The sequence below is a fragment of the Protopterus annectens genome, chromosome 9.part0 (genome assembly GCF_019279795.1).
Source record: "Protopterus annectens isolate FY-2018-M chromosome 9.part0, PAN1.0, whole genome shotgun sequence".
NCBI lineage: Eukaryota > Metazoa > Chordata > Ceratodontiformes > Protopteridae > Protopterus > Protopterus annectens.
In genome coordinates, this window is record NC_056743.1 from 306,485,778 (window position 1) to 306,511,938 (window position 26,161).

Genomic DNA, 26,161 nt, shown 5'->3' on the forward strand with positions numbered 1-26,161 from the left:
ATATAGAAATGTGACACTGCATCCTAGCTATCTGGAATTTTGTAAATAATCATATGTCATTTGTGATTATTAATATGATCTATAAGCATGTCTTACAAATGTAAGAGAACTATATGTTATGTGCATACTAAGCTACTGGTGCAGAAGTGTGTGTTGAACTGAATGTTATGTACTGAGCTTCAAGAATGTAACCACAGTGTACCCTACTGGAAAATAACAGAAGTTTATATAAACTATATTAATAGTAGAAGTTGGAACATACAGAGTTAACTTGCAAGACTTCAAGAAAATAAGTTAAAAGTGTTTTATGATGTGCTATAAAAGTTAGTTTCAAGGCAGCAAGGAGACAGGATGTCTAGAGCTAGGAGCTACTTTCTATTGTCTCTAAACAGAAATAATTAATAAATTTAAAATTTAAAAGTGTTTAACTGTTTTACGACTTCCAGTTCTATGCAAACTTCTGAGAGATATGTACTTCTCACACAGAACAAGTAAAACCAGCTGAAAAACACGAACTCAAAAGAGAAAACTTGCAGAGAAAAACAGTTTAATAAAAAGCAGAGCTTTCGGGCGTAACCCTTCTTAGTATTGAAGAAGGGTTACGCCCGAAAGCTCTGCTTTTTATTAAACTGGTTTTCTCTGCAAGTTTTCTCTTTTTACTTCTCACACAGAGATGCTAAAAATTTTGTTGGTATCTGTTAGCCTGGGAACTGAAGACAAGTGACAAATAGTGATGTCATCCAGCTGACCCAGCAGTAATGCTTTGATATTAATTTGGAAACTCTCTCAGAGATTGTGCATTTTGTATTTGTCTTGAGACAAAACATCCATCGTCAGCACTTCTGCCTTGCTAAAAGTAAGTAACTAGGCTACAGTAATTTCTCTTAGATACAGATAGGAATATAGTAAAGATTAGTTTAGATGTTTTCTGTATTCATTCGAGACTGTCTTGCAATATTGTTTTAAAATATTTCCTGTGATTCTGAACTCCATAGTCACTGTGCTGAGTTATTGAGTATTGTCTTGTTCTTTTATTATTTATTATTAAATATATTTAAACCTTTTAATTTTGGTTGGTGTGTTTAGCGATTTTTAAACTCTTAAAGTACTAGCATATGTATTTGGTGACACTGTATAGGCCACTCTTAAACAGCTTTGGTCATACTTACCATTTCTTTAAACAGTAAGATTGGTCATCCTTTGGGAAGGGCCTTAAAGTAGCTAATAAGGGGTTCTGGTGGCAGTGATAACTACCTTATGGTCTGGGCAGAAGGGGGCATAGCTAGTAAACCTGTGCCAGCCTTTCCCAGGTGTATGTGTGTGTATAAATCAAATCTGAAAGTGTGTGTGTATGTCAGCTACTTGGGCAGGGACACAAAGCACTGGTTGGACAGAGATAGTGCTGGGAGGACTTGGCTTGGAACCCTAGCTAAAGACTCAACTCTATAGCTGTGCCAGTGGTGAGTCTTATTGGGGATCTGAAGAAAGAGGGAGAAACAAGCCCCAGACTGATTGTGATCTCTGTGTGCTCTTAATGGAAATTGTATTTTACTGTGTGTGTACTAGTCATCCTCCCAATTTGTACGTCCCTCACTGGTGCTAGTGGTGAGTATTGAGGCTCCTTGATTAATGGGCCAGTACAGGGGCATCACATACATTATTATAATTAAGCACAGAACATCATAGGTTTTCATAACTTCAAGGCTTTTTCAGTTTAATGCGCATATACACCTTGCCATTATACCATGACCCCCCATTAATATTCCAAAACGTGCACACTGATTGGCCAGCGTGCACGTTGTAAATTGACTTATACTAATGGAAAAAGGTCCGGTCGCCCGGACTTTTTCCATTAGTATAAGTCTCTTTTTAAACACTGTCTCGCTATGTTAAAAGAGTTTAACATAGCGACACAGGTTTAAAAAAAGCAACGGAGATCTCTGTTGCTTTTTTTAAAGCTGTCTTGCTATGTTAAACTCCTTTAACATAGTGACACAGTGAGTAAAAAGCAACAGAGATCTTGCTTTCTCCGTTGCTTTTTTTTTAAAACCTGTCTCGCTATGTTAAATGGGTTTAACATGGCGAGACAGCTTTAAAATAAGCAACGGAGATCTCTGTTGCTTATTTTAAAGCTGTCTCACTATGTTAAACCCATTTAACATAGTGAGACAGGTTTAAAAAAAAAAAGCAATGGAGAAAGCAAGATCTCCATTGCTTTTTACTGTTTCGCTATGTTAAATGGGTTTAACATAGTGAGACAGCTTTAAAATAAGCAACGGACATCTCCGTTGCTTATTTTAAAGCTGTCTCGCTATGTTAAACCCATTTAACATAGTGAAACAGTAAAAAGCAATGGAGATCTTGCTTTCTCCGCTTTTGGCCACAGCTCTGATGTACTGCGAGGCATGCGCAGTACATCAGAACTGCTGATACCAGACAGCTGCGGAACGGCAGCAAAGAGGCATTATACAATGCCATTATTTAAGAAAAGTAATTATTTCTTTTCTTAAATAATGTCATAGTATAATAGCAATAACCCACTTCTGGGTGTGGGTAATGCGGGATTTACCCATGGTTGTCTTTGTTTGGTCCGGGCTCACCGGGACCAAACCACGCCAACCATGGGTAAATCAAGCATTACCCACACCCAGGCGTGGGTTATTGCTATAATAGTCACCATCTGGCTTTAACTCCTTTATCAATGAGGAAAAGACCAGTTTTAGTCCAATTCTTCCAACTTTAGGCTGAAAGAGGATACTGAATCAAGGAAATGGCTCACATAACATCACGTGAATAGGGGAATCCAGGTAGTCCAAACACACATGTAATTTAAAATAATCAAAATTTGTGGTTACAGAGGTAAAGGGCTTTTATCATTTAAGATAAGGGGACTTCTTCAGACCCACATGATACAAGCACGTGTGTTGTTTAAAAGAAACGGTGGTCACATGACTCCAGTTCAAACAACAAGGTAGCCACTAGAAACAAAGAACTATGAAGTAAATCCAAAAAATGCCACAGGAGCAACAGCAACGTGAACCCAAACGAAGTTTAATATTGAGAGTACAACAGGAAACACAACGATACAGCAAGACCACTGTTATTCACAAAAAATCCACTAAAACGATAAAACTGGTGTTGTATTAAGCGCTTTTCATCTGCGCAAATAAGCAGACTTCTTCAGATACAAATACACCATAAATGCAATACTATATATATAGTGCTGTGATCACTTGATAAGGATTCCATTTGAAATTAACTCTTTGTTAGTTCAGGAACCATTTCTTTTATGTTGATGTTATAGATGTTGATTATATCAATTAACAACCTAGTACTGCATTGTAAAACATTAAAAATTATTACATAATGTTTAAATAATGTTTAAAAAGATATATATAAAAATAAATATATATATAAAGAAATATATATAATGAAACTTTATTAAATTGTGTGAACACTGTTTAACTTCTTATTCATCTAGTCCAATGGGTATTTGTTGATGATAGTAACAACCCATCAGTTTTGTTTTAACATTTAATTTAAGAACTAAAGAAATTCTGGGCATCTTGAAGAAAAACTGGCACTTGTTTTCAACAGACAGAGAAATAGCACAGAAAGTAGGAGCATTTCCAACAATCACATATAAAAGGGTAAAAACCTAAAAAACATCTTAGAAAGACAGTACCGTAGTACACCCAGGACTGTAGGTATGCCGAGATGTGAAATGTGCAACTACTGTGAATACATAGATATAGGAAATACATTTTCAATAAGAGACAGAAACTATGTACTCAAAAAGAGATTTAACTGCAACTCACGATCAGTTGTTTGCATAGCCCAGTGCCAAATATGCCCGGCTTTCTATGTGGGCAAAACTGATAGAAGATTACGAGGCAGAATGTATGATCATACATATGCAATTAGTAGATGTAAACTAGACAATGCTTTGGCAAAACATTGTATGGAGTATGTCAACCATTAATTTAAGTTCAAAATAACTGAACAAACTTCAGACCAGGAAAATCAAGTACAAACCACGATAAAAGGTGGTTCAAAATCCCTACTTTTAGAGAAAATTGAATTATTATGGCAATTAAGATTAGACGCATGTAGGCCGCCAGGGTTAAACAAACTATATTTGTTAACTTGTATATTGAAATTAAGAAATTGGTTACATTAATGGTAGAAGCAAGGATAAGTATTACATGGTAAAAAATCCCCATCCTTTTACATCAATCTACACTAAGCCCCACTTGTGGCAGCATGGACACAGTGCTGTTGTTACCAACTGTACATATTACATAAATACATCAGAAAGGGTTATTTATACTGAATGTCACAAACACATACAGACAGTGTCTGTTTACGAATAAAGTGTTAACTGTGGTCAAGACACCAATACACTTTTGTATAGCATTACATAGAAATTTACATAGTATGGGTTGTTACTATCATCAACAAATAATCATTGGACTAGATGAATAAGAAGTTAAACAGTGTTCACACAATTTAATAAAGTTTCTTTATATATATATTTCTTTATATATATTTATTTATATATATATATATCTTTTTAAACATTATTTAAACATTATGTAATAATTTTTAATGTTTACAATGCAGTACTAGGTTGCTGATTGATATATACAACATTAACATAAAAGAAATGGTTCCCAAACTAACAGAGTTAATTTCAAACGGAACCCTTATCATGTGATCACAACACTATATATAAAGTACTGCAATTATGGTGTATTTGTATCTGAAGAAGTCTGCTTATTTGCACAGACGAAAAGCGCTTAATACACCAGTTTTATCGTTTTAGTGGATTTTTTGTGGATAACAGCGGTCTTGCTGTATCGTTGTGTTTCCTGTTGTACTCTCAATATTAAACTTTGTTTGGGTTCACATTGCTGTTGCTCCTGTGGCATGTTTTGGATTTACTTCAAACAACAATGTCTTAAAGTGCCAGAAGAAAACTCTTGCTAACCAACAATGCATCTATGTGTTGTTGCTCAGTGAAGTCCTATCAACTTAAAGGCTGAAAGTACCTAACCATCTGTAGCTAAATAAAAAAATTAGTGAAAAGAGTAGACTTTTGATAAGCAAATGCAATCCGAGGGTCATGCTGCTCAATGCTAGAAGTCTAAATCTCAAAATGCACTCGCTCGAAGCACTCCTTAAAATGGAGAACATCATCATTTCTGCTGTAACAGAGGCCTGATTCAAGGCAGCAGCAAGCACACCTGCACTACCAGGCTATAACTCATGCCACACCTTTTGGCTTCAGAACTTGGACCGAAGCTCCAAAGGTGGTGGTGTTTCCATATTCATAAAGGATGTGCACACCTCCAGACTGGTAGCCCAACATAATGCATCAGAGATACTTCAGGTGCAGCTAACATTGGGTAAGATAGCGACTTACGTCGTAGCCTGTTATAGGTCCCCAACCATGTCCCAAGACACTCACTCCATGTTCCTAAGCACCCTGGACAATATTAGGGTCAAACCTAAGACACTCATACTGGGTGACTTCAACTACCCCTCCATTAACTGGGAAAACTACTCATGCACCAATACACTTGCTAAACCTTTCCTGGAATTCATTAATTCCAGTGCCCTGTATCAGATTGTTCTTAACTCCACTAGAGGTAGCAACATCCTTGACCTGGTCATTACTAACATGGTCGACCGTTGCTCTACACCAACAGTCAACGCCTCCCTGGTTAGATCCGACCACAAACTAATCACCTTGGAAATCCACATCAATCCCACCCCCGCAAAGGTAACCAATATGAAAAACTTCTCCAAAGCTAACTTTGGGCTCCTAAGAACAGAGGTGGCTAACTTCATGGCACCTATGCAAATGGAGAATAGTTGCATGAACACTGAATCATACACCAATGCACTGTACGAACACGTACACAAATGCATGGATCTCACCATACCCAATAGAACTAATATGCTCTGCTCCATAAAAAGGAAGCCAATCTGGTAGTCCCCTGCCATAAACAAACTCTACAACAGGAGGAGGAAACTGAAGCAGAATAAGGTGAAATCCCAAGACTGGAAAAACACCCTTATCAGCCTCAGCAAAAAGTTGAGATCCCTCATCAAATCCCCTAAAGCTAGCTATGAAAACAAAAGTGCAGCAGATAGTAAAGACAACCACAAGGCCTTCTATAGTTATGTAAAGAACCTCCATGGCAATATCCAGATTTGCTCTGAGCTACTGCACAATGGTACCTCCTATACCGAGCCAACAGATATTGCCAATATAATGGCCGACAGATTCAGTGCCAACTCTACCCCCCCAAAGGACCAATCACAATACCAGTAGATTGCCAGGCACCCAGTATTACTACTGCACAGGTTAAAACAGCACTGTCCAAGGCCAAGAATATAGCTTCTATGGGACCTGAAAATATCCCTGGCTGTGTTCTACATGAACTGCAGAGTGAACTGGCACCTCATCTGTGTGCCCAGTTCAATCATAGCTTCACCTCAGGCTTTGTCCCTACCAAATGGCGCCATACCTCTCAACCTGGAAACATCAAAAATCTGGACAAGGCACATGAAAAATAGGTACAAATCTGTATGCTGATTAACATAAAAATTGCATACATAATTACGTAACCCTGCCAACTCCAACGGAGTTGTGGGATACCAACTATCAAATGTAAACTGAAGAACAGATAACCAAAATATGGCCTCAGAGTCTGCCTCCAGCCATTCCAGTGTCTCATTACTTGGCTATTTCGCCCCACTTACCATAAACACTGTAATGTGCATACTGCTTTACTTCTACAATGATTATTTGGCTTTCATTTAAAATGTTTATTTTACATTTTATAGCAAACACTAATAGACATCTTGTAAACAAAGCAATATAGTCTCACAATGAAAATAGACTTAGCATTAAAACTTCTCTGCTCTTGAAACTCACATTAATTGAAACAGCATTGAAACCCACATTCAAAGAAAATGCATCTGGCCAGTGGTGGATAAAATTTACCTTTGGGCTGTTTTCAAATCATAGGCCCTTGCACATGAAACATGCATGTGCTCTTTGATATAACTTCCTGACTGTATTACATTATATTCCTTGGATAATACAGCACACTTGTTAAAGCACATTTTAAATTTATTGTTTTGAACATTTTTCCAGTAAGAAATGAAACAAAATGCATGAACCAATAATGACAGAGTAGCCTAATTCAGAACATTTCCATCATAAAAGTCTACTCAAACTTCTACAATCCACCAGTATCAGTAAACATGCACAATCTCTGCAGCAAGTCATCTAAAATAATTCCACATTAAATAGATTTGTAACTAAGAGGTTGCTCCTAGCGAACAACTTTATATTTCATTGTTTCATCTACAGGCAAAGTGCCTGTTGCCCTTGAAGAATAAATTGCCTATGTTACATTAAAAAAAAATGATAAGCTAGTAATATTCAATAGGGAATGGAAGAAAACTGATAACAGACATGAAAAAAGAAAGCCAGCACCTTGGAGGCATGAAGATTTATTATAAGAACCAGACCGGTTTCGGCATATAGCTTTCATCAGTGGTACATCTCATAAAGCAGTAATAACCCTGCAATAAATACTTAATCAAATCAGGTATCCATGACATCATTTCCTGTCCAAAACAAAACTTATCTGATACCAAATGATAGGCACAAAAAACAATGCAGAACACAATAAAAGTCAATATGAAATTACTGTTTTATTCCCCTTTATGCTTTTCATTGCTATTTTAATATTCTGTTTTTTTGTTTTGTGTTTTAAGAACTGTTGTACTCTTGGTATCCACCACAGAGTACTAAATCATACCCAATGGTATCCAACTCATGATAGGAAGGGAAAGTACTACAATTTGTCATTTAATCCAGGTGGGAATAAACCACCCAATTTTACAATCCATTTCCTTTCCCACATAGAAAGCTTAACAAGTGCAAGTGGCTAAGTGGCTAAATATATAACCCAATCTGTTCCACAGTTGGCGAAGCAGTTAATGTTGTACACCTGTCCAGTGTTTTTGCTGTTAAAGGTTTTTGTTTTAAAAACATGTTTACAGAAAGTGCAATGTCCGCATGTGTAGGAACCAACCAATTTCTCCCCTGTTAGTGTTGTTTGATGATAGATCACATCCTGATGCATGATTTTTTTACAGTGAGAGAAATGGGAACCCAAAGTTTTGCCCCACCTGTAAGAAAATAGGCATTTGTCCCCCAAAAGGTCATCCAATTGTTCATTGGTCTTCAAAATGTTCCAATGTTTGTCAATAACATCGACAAGATGTGCTGTATTTCTACCAACTGTGGTGACCATTCTCAAGGTATCCTTATTATCCTTCTTGGGTTGATGTCTATATTCTAATAAAGCGTTTCTAGATTGGTTTTTAGCCCATTGCATGGCTGAGTTAACATTCTGTTTACCATATCCCCTAGCTAAAAATCTGTTCGCTAAATCATGATGGGATTGTGTAAGATCCTGCTGTGAAGAGCAAATTCTCTTCAAATGCAAAAACTGGGATTTTGGAATGTTATTAATGGTATGTTTGGGGTGGAGACTGGTGGCATATAGCAGGCTGTTGTATTGTGGATATTTTCGGTAAACTGTGGTTCATAGCATATTGTCTGGTTGATGCTGTAAATGAACATCCAAAAAGTGAATCTCATTTTTATGATGACTCACTGTAAATTCAGCCCCCATTTGTTTCCATTGAGATATTCAATGAATTCCTCCAGATATTCACTGCCTCCTTTCCATACAAGCCAACAGTCAACCAAAAATCATCTCCATATGTCTATCTCTGGCAAATACATATTATGTAGTTCATTATATATGATGTTCTCCTCCACATATCCCATATATAAATTAGCATATATTGGGGCAAAAGATGCCCCCATTGCTGTGCCTTGAATTTGCCAGTATCACTCATGTTGAAAATAGACTATAAATAGTGGTCTTATTTAGCCAAAATTCTAATGCTGTTAATCCAGCCCAGTGTGGAATGCTGGTATAGAGTGATTTAACATCCAGGTACACATCAACCAATGAGGTTCCAATTGAGACTCAGATACAATTTGTAAAAAATTGGTGGTATCCTTTAATCTGGCTCTGACATATGGCAAAAGTGGTTTCAAATATTCTGTCAAAAATGCTGACAATGGCTTCAGGAGGGAGCCTATGCCCAAAACAATAGGCCTACCTGGTGGCATATTCAAAGATTTGTGAATTTTGGGCAATAGGTAAAGATATTGTTTACCTGGATCCTTGACCATTAGTTGTTGTCTGGTTTTAACACTGATAATTCCCTCCTTAACAGCTTCCTGCAAAAAATTGTCAATTTCTTTTTTAAAGTTTGGAGTGGGGTCGGTGGACATGTTCACATAATGCTGAGGGTTAGACAATTGTCTACTTCCTTCGGCCCAGTAATAACTGGAGTCCATGACCACCACCACCCCACCCTTGTGTGCTGGTAGAATGGAAATATCAGTGTTGCCCTAAGATCAATGAGCGCTTTTTATTCCGCCTTTGTCAAATTTTGTCTAATTGTATTTAAGGAGCCTAAAGGGTAATGCAAATCTTTAATCACTGCCTGTTGGAAGATGGCAACATGTTTGTCCATGGGTGGACTGAAATTAGATTTGTGGAATCTAAAATCAGTAGATCTCTGAGAATGATCCTGTTGGCCGAAAAAAAATTTTAAGTTAATCTTTCTACAAAAAGATAATATATCAGAACCAAAAATGCCTTAATCCACAAAAAAAAAAAAAAACAGGGATAAAACTAAGACCTTTATTCAACAATGATTCCTCGTCAGATGATAAAACATATTTTGAAATATTATGCACATTTGAGCATTCAGGATTTATTTCACTATTGATTGAAAAAGATCCTCTATGGTTTTTACCCCTATGTTTGCGCCCCTCCCCATGCCTCCTACCCCTAAAGGATATTCTGGACCCCGGCCCATATTGGAATCAGGGGAATCACTAATGTATGTGATTCGGTGTCAGTAGTGGAGGATTCCTCCCCCGAGGTGGTAGTGTGTGGTCTACCTTTTTTCAATATAGATCTGTCTTTTTTTGTGTATCTGAGTGTTTTTTTTGTTCCATCCGCAAACCTAACACTTCTCTGTGACTCAAACGGCCTACCCCTGTCATAGTCCTCCATATCTCTGGAAAACTTATGTAACTTCTTGTCTTTCAAATGATTTTCAAAGGTAGTTAGTTCCTTTGAGAGTCTGCTAAGATTGTCCTTAAAGTTTGTTTGTTCTTCATATTTTTTCAATTCCTCACATATTTTTTCAACATCACAAATGTTGACCTCAATTGTTCTTTCATAGTAAGATGCTAGAATGCTAACAAAAGACATGGACACCTGTTGCTGTGCCAGGTTCTAATCCCTTAATAATATATCATCAGGCTTGCTGACTAATGGCTGTAGTTTGGACCTTAAACCCCTCGGGGTGATATTTTGATTTTGATAAGCTTTGAAAAGCTTTAAATGCCAAATGTTAGTACGTAAAGTTTTTACCTTCTTGCCAAGCTGTGTAAATAGCAAATTACAACCGTCAACTGGATCAATCTGGCAGTTCTCCTTTGAGCCCTCATCCATAGGTTTAATTCCAAATACATGAATATCATCCTTATCTGCACAAGGGCCCTCAAGCAGCTTGTTAAGATCCATGAACATAAGTTGCTAATTTGCTTCAATCACTCTGAAAACTCTGTTAGTCAACTGTGATGTAATAATACCAAAAATAGAAGCTATATAACATCTCCTGAGCAGACTGCCAAGGGTGCTGGGAAATAAACCCCTTACTTAAACCTGATTGTCTAATACAATAAACTGTTCTATAAACCCCATTCGAGTCACAAAGCAATGTAAAAGTTGGCTGATAGGAAATAAAAAGGAGTAAAAAAACTATTACCCTGATTGGCCTAAAAGGCCACATGAAAAATCCACCCAGAATAGGCAAGTCAGCAACCCGAAACCAAAAGAATATGTTATATTGTGAAATTCACCAGTTAAATGTGGTTATGAATGCCAACCACTGGGAGGGATAAACAAACCCCTGTTCTAAGACAAAGGTAAGATAGTGACTATTAACTAATTTGTCCCCTAATAGCAAAAATATTCACAGGCAAGGAGCCTTCTAACTACATATAAGTACACATTTCCCTTTTATCAAAATATGTCATGACCGATATTAATAATGCCCTATCAACACACAGAGTCATTGCCCTAAAGATAAATTAAATATTCATTAACCAAGTGTCAACCTGTAATCCACTTGTAATGAAGTGTGCAGAAATCAGGCCCTATGTGTAATAATCTCATATATAATATAGAAAGCTCACAATCCCCTAAAAAGCAATGTCTAAACTAATAAGCTGGAAAAATAGATACTATGAAAAAAAGGGATAGTTTTATAATGGTTTCCTAATTTTAATTCTCCTAGTGCTGAGATGGTCAAAAATAAAGAACCATAATTTGCAGTTTCCCCCAATTATACCATCCATGTGAACATGAGTAGGTCCATCGGATAGTAACTGGCACTTAGTCATGACCATATAGACTCATTCCTAATCAAAAATCATAAGCCAGAAAAAGGTAAATCATCATGAAAAAAATTATACACTGAACCCCTGTTTAAATAGACAAATTTGCCTGTAATATATATAAACCACTACATACAAATATCAGTTCATAGGCCCATAAAAAATAACTGGTGCCCACCCAGCAAAAAATGAAGGATAAATGGTTCAAAACGTACCCTTTGACATCTGTTTGACCATCCTACCCAAAAAAAGGATGCTTTCTCCAGCAGTCAACCGACTGATTAATTTAAAACTGTGTGTGGAGTGAAAACAGACCCTGATTCCATACGCCTCAAAATGGGCAAATTGCTCATTATTTGCTTAATGACAACAGCATCATCTGTTCAAATAACCAAACAGAATGAATAAATATACACATGAATGTAAACCATTTGTGAAACTCTGCCAAAGTGATAATAGTCCCGGACCAAAAATGTATACTCAGCATGTGTACAGGCATACACCAAAATGGCTTCCTATATCATAAAGTCTGCCTTGAACAATTAGAAACCAATCCTCCGTGGAGTATTTATGCTCCCTGTTCACACATAATCCTTTGTTATAGCCGTCCTCATCGATCGCAATCAATTCCTGTGTACCCCATAAGTTCAAATCAGTGCAGTCGATGTCTAAACATATGCCCAAATGATCTCCGATCTCACAAACACTTGACACACCAAACTTTGCCCAATCTGAGAGCAGCCCTTGTTGTAATTTCAAAAGCCCCTTCAAATATCGGCCAAAAAAAGAATGTCACTGGCACCAATAAAGGTATGGCCACCAACAAAATTAGGCCCAAAGCAATACCAAAGCCACAATGGGAACAAAAAAGTTAAGTAAGTCAAAAAACTCTAACCCGTGAAATATAGTCGATGAATCCCCTTTGTAGAAAAAACAACAAAAGTATTCCAAACAAAATGTTAGTTCAACAAGACCTTTACATATAAAGGACCCGACGACCACACTGAATGCTCGAATGTTAATAAAACACTAATTCACGAGGTAGATGAGTCATCCCCTTCAAATACTGCAAAAATAAATCCTGTCGATGAGAAAAGAAAAGGCAATAGACCCCATCCAATATACGACAATCCATAGTTAGATCCAACCATCCAGATGGAAAACAAGGCGCATATATAAATGAGCAGATTGATGAAACAAACAAGTTACAAACAAAACAGTGAGGAACCCTCCTCTACTGACATCGAACACCAATAAAATGGCTCCTGCTTCAGCACTCCCAACACCAACAGCCAGCAAATAACATGTAGTCAAAGAGAGGCAGGCTAGCAAGTACGGTAGGTGCACAGGGCAGACAAACTGTAGCAAACATGAAAAAAGAAAGCCAGCACCTTGGAAGCATGAAGATTTATTATAAGAACCAGACCAGTTTCAGCATATAGCTTTCATCAGTGGTACATCTCAAAAAGCAGTAATAACCCTGCAATAAATACTTAATCTAATTAGGTATCCATGAAATAATTTCCTGTCCAAAACAGAACGTATCTGATACCAAATGATAGGCACAAAAAACAATGCAGAACACAATAAAAGTCAATATGGAATTACTGTTTTATTCCCCTTTATGCTTTTCCTTGATATTTTAATATTCTGTTTTTTGTTTTGTGTTTTAAGAACTGTTGTACTCTTGGTTTCCACCACAAAGTACTAAATCATACTCAATGGTATCCAACTCATGATAGGAAGGGAAAGTACTACAATTTGTTATTTAATCCAGGTGGGAATAAACCACCCAATTTTACAATCCATTTCCTTTCCTTCATGTTTAATATATTGTGCCACCCTGTTTTGAAAGATCTATTGCCTGATATTTTGTCAATGACTCTAAAAGTAAATTTCGCTGTATGCTGAATCAGTGAATGTCTATAAAGAGCATTGGTGGCTCTGGCATTCCTAACATCCCCTAGATGTTCTGACATTCGAAATCTAAATGACTGTTGGCTTGTATGGAAAGTAGGCAGTGAATATCTGGAGGAATTCATTGAATATCTCAATGGAAACAAATGGGAGGCTGAATTTACAGTGAGTCATCATAAAAATGAGATTCACTTTTTGGATGTTCATTTACAGCGTCAACCAGACAACATGCTATGAACCACAGTTTACCGAAAATATCCACAATACAACAGCCTGCTACATGCCGCCAATCTCCACCCCAAACATACCATTGATAACATTTCAAAATCCCAGTTTTTGCATTTGAAGAGAATTTGCTCTTCACAGCAGGATCTTACACAATCCCATCATGATTTAGCGAACAGATTTTTAGCTAGGGGATATGGTAAACAGAATGTTAACCCGGCCATACAATGGGCTAAAAACCAATCTAGGAGCACTTTAATAGAATATAAACATCGACCCAGGAAGGTTAATAAGGATACCTTGAGAATGGTCACCACATTTGGTAGAAATACAGCACATCTTGTCGATGTTATTGACAAACATTGCAATATTTTGAAAACCAATGAACAATTGGATGACCTTTTGGGGGACAAATGCCTATTTTCTTACAGGTGGGGCAAAACTTTGGGTTCCCATTTCTCTCACTATAAAAAAATCATGCATCAGGATGCGATCTATCATCAAACAACACTAACAGGGGAGAAATTGGTTGGTTCTTACCCATGCGGACATTGCACTTTCTGTAAACATGTTTTCAAAACAAAAACACTGGATAGGTGTACAACATTAACTGCTACGCCAACTGTGGAACAGATTGGGTTATATATTTAGCCACTTGTGCTTGTCAAGCTTTTTATGTGGGCCAAACTTCTAGGCAATTTAGATTTTGAATGTCAGAACATCGAGGGCATATTAGGAATGCCAGAGCCGCCAATGCTCTTTATAGACATTCACTGATTCATCATACAGCGAAATTTACTTTTGGTCACTGACAAAATATCAGACAATAGATCTTTCAAAACAGGGTGGCACAATATATTAAACATGAAGGAAAGGAAATGGATTGTAAAATTGGGTGGTTTATTCCCACCTGGATTATATGACAAATTGTAGTACTTTCCCTTCCTATCATGAGTTGGATACCATTGGGTATGATTTAGTACTCTGTGGTGGATACCAAGAGTACAACAGTTCTTAAAACACAAAACAAAAAACAGAATATTAAAATATCAAGGAAAAGCATAAAGGGGAATAAAACAGTAATTCCATATTGACTTTTATTGTGTTCTACATTGATTATTGTGCCTATCATTTAGTATCAGAAAAGTTTTGTTTTGAACAAGAAATAATGTCATGGATACCTAATTAGATTAAGTATTTATTGCAGGGTTATTACTGCTTTTTGAGATGTACCACTGATGAAAGCTATATGCTGAAACCGGTCTGGTTCTTATAATAAATCTTCATGCTTCCAAGGTGCTGGCTTTCTTTTTTCATGTTTGTTACAGTTTGTCTGGCCCATGCACCTACCATACTGGCTAGCCTGCCTCTCTAAAACTGATAACAGGTTCATAGTTACTAGGTATCTCCATCAAAGGAGGACATTCTCAGGACTGCAGCATCCACTCCCTTTAAAAGTTCAATACAGTGCAGTATCAGCAATCCATCTCCATATTATGGGAGTAGAACCTATAGCCTTCTGCAGCAAAATTAAGACAGTATGATCCACAAATCTGAGATTGTGTGCATCATGAAGTGCCTTCTGGAGTGGCTTGTGAAATCACATGGCCAGCAGATCCTGCTCATCAGGCCACAAATGGAGATAAATGGACCACACCATCAGTCACCCAGGTGAGTGATATCTGTATTTGTTGCCTTTAGGCCAGCCTTGCATCCAACCATGCCAGGACCCTACCCTGCCTCCCTCTGGTGTTTTCCCTCCGTTATGCGTCTGTCCCCATTCCTTGTCCAGCCTTCCCCATCACCACTTGTGCACCATCCATGTGTCTGTCCTTCCAATGTCCTCTAAAAGTTTTGTGTTTACTGCCATGTCTGCCTGATTCTGTGTTTTATGTGTGTCTGTCTACACCTATATATGTCTGATTCTGTGTTTTATGCATATCTGTCTACACCTACATCTGTCTGATTCTGTGTTTTATGTATGTCTCTTTACACCTATGTATGTGTGATTCTGTGTTATATCTGTCAGTCTACACCTACGTCTGTTTGATTCTGTGTTTTATGTGTTTCTGTTTACACCTATATCTGCCTGATTCTGTATTTAGTGTGTGTTTTTCTACACCTAATACCAATTCTTCTCACTCTGACCCTTCCAAAGCCTTCCTTTACTACCACCCCCACCTACCTTATTTTCTACTGGGCCTCTTTCCCTGGTAAACAAATCCCCCTCCTTCTCCAACATTCATGCCACATATTTACCCTTGTGTGTTTCCCTCTGCTGGCTGTGTGCCCCTTTCTTAGTTTCCTATATACCCCAGTTCTTCAACACTTATATGATGGACAGAGTTGGCCTTTTTTTTTGTGCATGTCCACAGTGGTCTATCTGGTGGCCCCTAAGCTGCTCTTTGTGAGATGCATCTATAAGGTCCAACATTGCACAAGTGAGTGCACATTGACTCATCGGCTGTAGCCTCCCTTCATTATGATATACATTAAGTCAGTCACTTAGTTCTTTTTTTGCTAAGTCATAACCTACAGCATTTTTACTTTATGAAGCCACCTGTTTACCGCAGAAAGTCTTCTTGATCTGTGAAATATAATTTTTGCCCTCCACTAACTAATTCCCACACGGAGAGTCATTCAAATTCGGCACGCGTTCTATATATACGAATGGCATCAGCAGCACAAAATAAAACATGATGAAACAAATGCCGTAACTGTCCTAAAAGTGCTGAATTGCAGCTAAACTTAAAAGAACAGAAAATGAATGGTCCTAAAACTGCTGAATTGTATTTGCAGTGAAAGTTAAAAGTATTACGTGCTTTACCTGGAGAAGCTGAGAAAACTCTGCTACAGATGCACGCACGCTACTATTTACTGCCCATAAAGTACAGTGACTCAGTCAGTCACACTTCTTGAGCCCACAGCCATTTCCGACAGGCTGCTCACAGAGCTGACATCATCGTGCAAGTGATGACATCAGCGGAAAAAAATAATAAAAAAAAAAAAGGCTGTGAAATGCGTGAATAAAGGGGGCCAGTTGGGAATTCGTGGCATCCTATTATTTGGACCTCAAAACCGGTAAATGCAGAGGAAATCAGTATGGTTGAGAGGTATGAATGGCACACTGCTGTAGTCATCCCGCTCCACAAAGGAGGAGTGACTACAGACCCTGGGAACTATCGCCCCATTAGCCTGACAAGTCTGATATGCAAAGCTATGGAATGCATCATCATGGACCTAATAAACAAGGATATAGGGAATCTCCAAACTCTGGATCCCACACAGTTTGGTTTTGTGAAGGGTAGGTCATGCCTGCTGAACTTGGTCAACTTCTTTGAGTCAGTCAGCAGAGTTGTGGATGAAGGCAAGGTGGTTCATACAGCCTACCTTGATCTGGCCAAGGCCTTTGATACCATTTCCCACTCAGGAATCATAAAAAAACTCACTAAGCTAGACATCAACCCCTATATCACTAGGTGGGCTGCAAACTGGCTCACAGATAGAATCCACAGTGTGAAAGTAGCTGACTCCAACTCAGACTGCTGACCACTCATGAGTGAAGTCCCACAGGGATCGGTCCTGGGTCTTCTTCTGTTTGGTATCTACTTCCTAGAAGTCCAGTCCAACACAAAGGGAGTCTGGCTGACAAAGTTCACAGATGATTGCAAGTTGGGAGCCATTATTAACTCCACAAGTGATGTTGATATCCTACAGAAAGGCTTTATGGAGACCAATGACTGGTGTCAAAACCATGGCCTTAAGCTCAATGCCAAAAAAATGTGTCGTCATCCCCTTTGGGAAAAACCCAGTTCCCATAAACTACCACATCGATGGCAGTCCGTTGAACACAGAAGGCATTATAAGAGATCTGGGAACACAGGTTGACAGGAACCTATCTTTTGACCACCATGCTGTCACTGTGGTCAGAAAGTCCTTCTATCTGGCACTTCTCATTACTAAGGGTTTTGCATCCAGGAAGAAAGAGGTCATTGTCTCCCTCTACTCTTCCCTCATTAGGCTAGTCATTAAATACAGTGCCCCATTTGGCATGTACATCACTAGACACCTGCAACAACTGAAGAGGCCACAAAAGTACCTCACAAAGAGATCCTAGGCCTTAAACACTTGTCCTATAAGGACAGACTCAAAAAACTCCAACTATTCTCTGTCTCATATTGCCTACTTAGAGGTGATCTCTGCTTGACTTACAAAGCCATGTTTGACCCAGCTCTGTTAGAAATGCTACATCTAAAGAAATCCCAATCCCTCCATGCCACACACTCCAGACACCTCAACCTCATGACCACAATCAACAGAATGTGCTGGAGGGACAGGTTCATAACCCAAAGACTGCCCATGCTATGGAATAGACTTCCCATACATGTCAAACAGAGCACCCCACTGGCCCTCTTCAAGAGAAATCTTGATGAGAGGATGGGAAATAGAAAATTCACCCAAGGGATCACTCCAGTGGTTCTACTCAGCAGAGGCACTGGAAACTAAGGTCAGCTGGCACGATGCCAGGGTAATCCTATTGGCTAGGCTTGTAAAGGCTCTAGGGCCATTAGCCTAGTACACACCTACGTAGAAATAGCCAATTTTCATTTTTTGCAGACATTCTGATACACAGCTTCTTTACCATCTTAAAATAATCTACGGCTACATTTATTATACCACAGACCACCATAGGACATGCTTCTTAGTGTAAATGAAACTATATCCATGAGAAGGAAATAAGAACACTAGTTCCATATGAAAAGTATTCAAAGCAATCTGTATATGCATAGAGAACAACCTTCCAAAACCCTTACCCATTTGATGCTAATAAATACTTTACTAGTTGACATATTTTAGAAGCTTGGCATATTTCTATAGTTGCCCCATATAAAAGTAGGTACTATTTCATATGCTACTGTCATCTTCATTTATAGACTCTCAAAATGTATGTAGCAATTTTAAAAAATGTATTATAAAATATACCAAGTAACTTACACTACCAGAATCACAACACATGGATTTGTTCCTACTTAATCTGGTGGTATGGGACTCTAGTAGGAAAGGCAAACAACCATATATTTTGGTCTTGCAAAAGCATTTGGCACTATGCTCCATAACAGAATTATGGATAAACTCATTCTGCCTAACATTAAAACTTAAGTAGTTCACATTGCAAAGGGGCATTTGTCAATGCTGAACATATGCTTGCTCTGAATGGAACTGTAGGAGTAGTGGTTAAAGATATATGTTCAGCAGAAAAAACACAATAGCAATTATTTATTGCATTTGTTTACCGGGAAACTCCACTGGGCCTGAGAAGAGCCCATTTTCAGTGGAGGCCTGGGGAGAAAAGCTCCACATATAGTTACATACACATATAGTTACATACAGATAAAGTATTAACACAATGTCTACAGTATATAATGCAGTAGTATTGCAAAACTTAAAACATAATTATACAGGAAATGTTAGAATACATAGAATCATCTGATGAAATGGAGTAGAGTTATTGTTACTTAGGTGAATGTGAAAGTGAAAACGTGTATAAGAGTGAGATGTAAGTAGAGAGATAGTTGAGCATAGTATAGAGGAAAAGAGAGACTGAGGCAGAAGTTAAAAGTGAGGCTAGGAGAGGCTAAAGTGATAGCAGAAGGAGTAGATTTGAAAAGAAAAATGGGGGGGTGGGCTAGTTATAGAGTGGGAAAGAGTAAGTATTCTGACAAAGGTTCTTAACTGTAGTCTTATATTGTAGTGTACAACACTTCAGCTGGGTGGCTGAACAGAAAAGGATAAGACAGTTGTCAATTACTCTGTCTTAATTTTATTTCAAAATAAGTTGTTTACTTTTTTTTAATTGAATAGCTACATCAGTGCTGTGGTTCTAATTGGAAATAGCCCAAATAGTGAGTTCACAGAAAAAAAATGTAAGTAAATATTCTTTACAACTGATTACTTATTATTCAAGGAATTAATGTTTTAGCATTCTGGCCATTAATGTGCTACTGTAGTTTGCTTTTTTACTGTCTCACAAATATGATTCTGTACTTTTCAAAAATAAACATTCATTTTTCTTTTTGCATTATATTTGAAACCTTTAGCTTACCTAGTTAAGATAATTAGAAGCTCCTCGCCTTGAACCCTTGACCTCACACTAACTAGCCAGCATAAATGAATCTAATATATGCAACTGAACCAGTCAACAAAGCCGTTTTGGTATATTTTATCTTAATTCTAATTACTAGTGGGGTTAGAACCTATGCTTTACATTAAAATATCATTAAAGTTTACATATGCCTCAGGCTGTATATGCTTCAGACTGCAATGTTTGGCAGTCATCACAGAGGATCAAAAATGGAGGTTAGTGCACACAACTAAAGCTATGAGCTGTTAATGAGCTGCTTTATGTAATGAAGGGTTTGATTCTGTCAGCCTCCATTTGCATTCTGTGTGACTCTGAGCAAATGTATTGGAAGTGTGCTTTCAAATCCCATCATTACTTAAAAAGTAATTTTATAGTACATTCAACTGACAGAGTTGCATGTCCTGTGCCACAGAATAAATAGGTAAAGCTAGTTTATCAAAAATTGTATCATGCACTCATTATTGCTTACAGTTTTGTAACCTCAGACTGAATTTTTTGTAACAATTGCAGTCATATTATTTTTCTGTCTGTATCTGCTTCAGATAGCAGAGCAGCTCGAAAAACTCTCTTTGTGATAATACAAATTCCAAGATCAAGGACTGTTATATCTAAACAAAATAATGTGTAGTGTCACCCAATGATTTAATGCAGCTATTCTAGTATCACAGAATGCATCTTTTATATAAGGCTATTTGTTTAAGATCACCTATAAGTAATGTTTATTTATGACTTGCGCAGTGGAGCTAAAATGTGGGTTCCCTGATTTCTTTAATAACTGTAGATGCACACATATGTACTCTACTTGTCTTAGATGTAAATTCATTGTTTCTGCAGGCCACGTTTCATTATATATTATTTTACTGTTGCACTTCTAGACTATATCACATACTTGTTATTTTAGATAAAGCTTATCTAAGATAAACTGTTAAAAACATTATGAACATTTGATGTAAACAATAAAACATTTGTCATTTCATAGAAAAATGACAATCCAGTTAAAATTAACATCTTTTTAATAATCAGAAAATCTTAAGATAACATAAGTCATACCTATGCTTCCCTATTTGCAATAGGAAAATAGAATTGTTCTTGGTTATTGAAAAAATAAAATGTCATCTTCTTTCTAATAATGTCAGTGTGTTATTTCTAAATATTATTTTTTCCATGATACAAATTACTTATCTATGCAGTGATCAGTTACACTGTAAGCCTAATAAGTATCTAAGAACTTTCTAGTTGTCCGGAAATGGTGATAGTGGCTTTGTTGTTTGCTGTCACAATGCCAGGATGTGAGACAAAATGCTGTCCATTTATACTTGTTGATAAGCCTTAGGCTTTTAGAGGAGGAAGATGAAACTGAAAATGGAATTAATAAAAGCTGTTCTGTCAACTGCCATAATTATTTTTATTACCACCACCACTACTCAACAAAAGCTTCTAATTTATCTGTATTCCATCACACCATTTAAAATGTGGGCCTAAAGTGTAAGACAAACAGAATTAAATGAAATTCATGTGACCTAATCCTAAGCCCTAACATAAAAAAGGAGAGAAATGTATTGATTCCTTGTACATTGAGTACCAGAACTTTGGATTACATCATCTCTAGCAATAAAGATGGGTAGCTCAGTAAAATAATTTAAAACAGCTCTGAATAGCATTAAGACAGCAAAAAATATTTGTACAGGATTATGGTAGTCAAACATTTTAGAAACACACAAATTTTACACTTGACACTAAAACATATAATCGTACTAGCTGTCTGTATTACTCCCAGTTTTCAATTCACTGCAGAGAAAAGTTATTTTCTTTTGCAAACTTAATTGTGACCATTTTACCTTATCATTCCATCCTTATGGTATGATTTAATTATTCAGTAATAGAGTGGAAATAGTAGGTGGTATATTACTCATACTTTGTGAGCACAGAAAAACAAAGATAAAAACTGCTGTTGGGGAGTTGGGTAACAGAATGAATAATGTTAAAGAAATCATATAACATATGTCTATTCTTCTCACTGAGCAGCATTATTTCCATAAATTACTCTAAAGATGGGATAATGAAGGATTAATTTTATTAAGAAAACATTGGTGGCATTTGTTGTAAAACCTACGCTTGTCCAGTAATATCTCCGTTTTCTACCAGCAGACCTACACAAGCATTTATTTTATTTTTTCTGCAGTAGGTTTACTGACATTACTAATAATGTTAGAGCTTTTTTTAAGGGAGCAGAAGTAATCAGATCGTTGAATGGAGTCTAAACAAATATCTTTTTATCACAAACTGTTCAGGATCTAGTATTTATAAATGGATTTATGTTTAAGAGAAGAAAATCTACTTTCTTAAGTTTTATTTCAGTTTTGTAATAAATATAATTTGAAAAGTATGATGTGGCAAATCTTTTACCTAGTAAAATTTGGAGCTGTAGTAAAAACACAAACTGCAAAACATCACACAGCATGAAAATAAATATGTTAATTCAACAACAGAAAGACAGTTTTAATAGATTTAAAAAAATGTGTTTGGAGTAGCAACCCACACACTGACACATCTTTAAATATAGTAATTCTAAGATCATGTAACCTGTGGAGGGAGTATGAACTTACCCTAAGGTTTTGTGATTTTGCTCAATTCAGTGCTTATATTTTGCTGAAATGGGAGTCAATTAAAATAATTCACTATTCCTATTTTGTCATAACTCCCTGCAGCCTTACCTAGATATCCCTTAATATTTTTTGTATCCATCTTTGATTTCTGATCCAGATTTCTTTTGAATATATTAATTTGTTGAAACTACTGTTATCATAAAAAGAAAGTAGAAATGTTGTAGTCCTTCTCTGCATATTCTCACATTGCTCATTTGCAAAACTGAATACAAGCCCACTCCAAAAAATGTTAATTGTTTAATGTATTGTAGACTACAGCTGTATAGTTCTGGCAATTATACCTGAAAACATAGCCTCATCGCTAATGTACAATGCATGCACAAGCAGGACATTTGCTAAAAAAGATAAATTTAAAACAATGAATGAAAATTAGGTTAAAGCTGCGCAGGTGCATATCATGATGTATTAGGGTCCTTTATGTTTCCATTTTAGGTTCTTTACTCTTCAATCTTCCTAAATGTTATCACTTCTCTTAAACTGTAGGACAACATTATCTACTATGCCCATGATATTTTCCTCTTTCAGTATACCCTTCTGTTTAGGGCATTAGCACCACATTCCAAAGTGAACTCATCTTCCTTGCCAAATGGCTTGCCAGTATACAGTTCACTCAATATATTCATAGCTAAGCACAAGCTATTTGGTTTCCCCACTAGAAGAAAATGTACCCCAAGCTATTAAGAGAGATGTCAGCACCCCCTCAGGTACTTACTTTGAAACTCCACTCATTCAAAAATATTGGATTCAGCCTTGATCTCTTCACATGGATTCTGTACAATATAGGGTTTGCAGCATGCCTACTGCATGCTATGGAGCCCACCTTTTCTTTAGTAAAGAGGCTTGAAAAATCCCTTATGGGAGAATTTCTGATTCTAGTTCTATAATGTGACCTCTGTCCCATAGCACATTCCAACATTAAGATCACAAAGCTGCAGTCAGTACTCAAAATATGATATTTTATAGCTCCTTCTCATAATAAGTATCATCGCCATCACAAAATAAATAAATGAATCCCTTTGCAGAATAAATCGCATTTTATACACTTCTTCTTTATTTATATGTCCTCCACTAGGGAAGTTGCTGCTGTCTTAGAAAGATCCTTACTCCATATCTTCCCAGCTAGTTACTGCACTCTAATTGTTTAGATACTTTGACCTCTAGTCCATTGTGTTTGATGTTTAGGTGTGAAAAGCCATCATCGGCATAGCACTAAAAGTCTAGAATGCTATCTCCACAAACATTCTCTCCCTCACTATACTCTTTCTGCCTTTTAGGACTCTCTGTGGTGGTATTTTATGTCTATACCTAGCCACCATATTTCTAGTAGCATTACTTACAGCCTATATCTCAACAGGGCCTTCATATCCCCTTTGCCTTAATGCTGCATCTTTACCTTAATGCTGTATCTTTTTTTCCTTAATGCATGCTAGCACTCCATTCTACCATTTTCCAGGTTTTGTCCTTCCCTTTCTATCCTATCCCAACTTATTTTGTGACAAGTGTTACTCCTAGTTCTCCTTCAGTGCCCCAGTACTCCCAACCTATTATGTCCCCTTCTCATGAAGTCCTCCTTCATGCTGCATATTTCTCCGTTTCTGTCTCTTTCTTCCTCTCTTATTTCGTTTCCATACTTTTCATTTTACTGACCTTATATTGAATCTTCTGAATCATTTTACTGTATATGTGTATTTTATCCTTGCTTTTATCTTATGGTCTGTGTTTTTGTTTGTTTATTTTGCTTTTCTTAGTCCATGCAACTGAAGCAAGGATATGACTAAAATGGAACTTAATGCTTCTGTTTACTTACTTGGTCAAAACAAACAAACCAAGAAATACAATGGTGCTTCATATCTGATGTGTATTGCACTTCAGTAAATAACTGTAAACAGACTGCATCTTGCATTACGCTTGTAATTAACAGTGATCCTATATACAATCACTAGCGACTGATGTATGCAGAGGTGTGAGTTTCATTCTTTAAGTTGTAGAGGTACGTATTTCATTCAGCAAAGAGTGAAGGCTACTGAGGAAAGGAAATACCATTCTAAACAATGGGTAGAGGATCTCAATGGAAAATGAGACAATTATATAAAAAAACATGAACTCAAAGGTGTATATTTGATTCCTAATGAGTTGATGGATAGTGAAGGAAAAGACTCCCTTTCTAAAAGAAACAAAATTGATACAAAACATACATATTTCATTTGTCAATGAGAAGAGACCCACTGAAGAAAAGAAGTACAAAACTATAACACAAAAAAGGATGGATTCAGGAGAGGATAATTAATTTTATGAAGTAGTGGAGGGGTATTATATTGAATACATAATCAGGAGAAATAATTTTAGCATTCCAGGTTTATCAGAAAATGAAGGTGTTTAAAATGTGATCTGGTTTGCCTCAAAAGTATTACACTGAAAACAAACCCATCTAAAACTAATGTTTGCTACCTAAACTACATGGTGCATTGGGGCCCTTAAAGATGAACTAGTGTCCAATGAATCTCCAAGACCATTAAATATCCTTTTCAAGGAAAGGTCAGGGTTTTCAGACAATTAGAACACATTGCTGAGATACACTAAAAAGAAATAACACTCCCATTTCTACAAGAAAAGAAATAGCACTCACATTTCTACAAGATCTTTCTTTTGACTATGTAAGTGAGTGTAACTTTCATAATATGTGCATGCAATTGATTCTTCTTTCCAGTGCACTATCTGGTTAACTGACCCTTCAAGATTCAAGGTGGTTCCTACTTCATGGATTAAGCAAAAGAAGCAGTGTGAGTGTATTAAAATGGTTTCCCAAATACCTTTTTAGAGATGCAATTACATCTGAGTGAAATATTTAGACTCCACAGATACATTTTTATTTATTTTTGGAATGCATGCTCTAATTGTAAAATAGACTTTGTTTTAGTTTATATATTCTAGATCTTCAATATGACACTATGGTCAACACTGCCAAATGACAATATGAAACAGAGTTAAAACAGACATTAGCCATAAACATTTGTCAGACTGAAACATAATAAAATAATAGTGTGCAGACGAGTTTTGTTTTATATATAGATATATATATATATATATATATATATATATATATATATTTTTTTTTTTTTTTTTTTTAATTTGTGTGATCTTGCCTAACTTATAAAGAACTGCATGTGAAATACTAACACAAAAAACAATCGTTAGTCTTCGGACTTTGTAAACATGTCTTTTCTGCTTTTCCTGGTTAGGAGTCGCCACAGCGGAACTCCGGTCCACTAATGATTGGCAGTCAATTTTTATGGTGCCGAGTTGCCAGCCCGATGCCCAACCTTCAGCGAAGGCATGCCCATTCACACATGTCTTTCGAAGGCCACTCGACCGTGGGGAGGACATGCAGACTCCACACAGAAGGCACTCCAGCTGAGGACTTTGTAAAACATAATGAAATGTATCATCTAGAGCAACGCTGAGGACAGCCTTGGCAAATGTGATAAGTTTAAACCATAAGTAGGGAGAGATGACACCTTTATTTGTGTGGAGAATGGTACTATCTTCCCCTTAATGCAAACCTGGATTCAAAACTAAGGTTTTGTCAGTTTTTAGGTACGAGGGTTCAACTCCTTTCTTTATCTGTAGGCC

At 36.9% G+C, this 26,161-nt stretch overlaps 1 protein-coding gene across 1 annotated transcript in view; it reads left to right on the plus strand.

The window, feature by feature from the left end:
* The window catches only part of TSPAN4 (tetraspanin 4), a 1,260,229-nt gene that overhangs the window by 1,217,587 nt on the left and 16,481 nt on the right, over nt 1-26,161 (plus strand). The gene's annotated exons all lie outside the window — the stretch shown is intronic.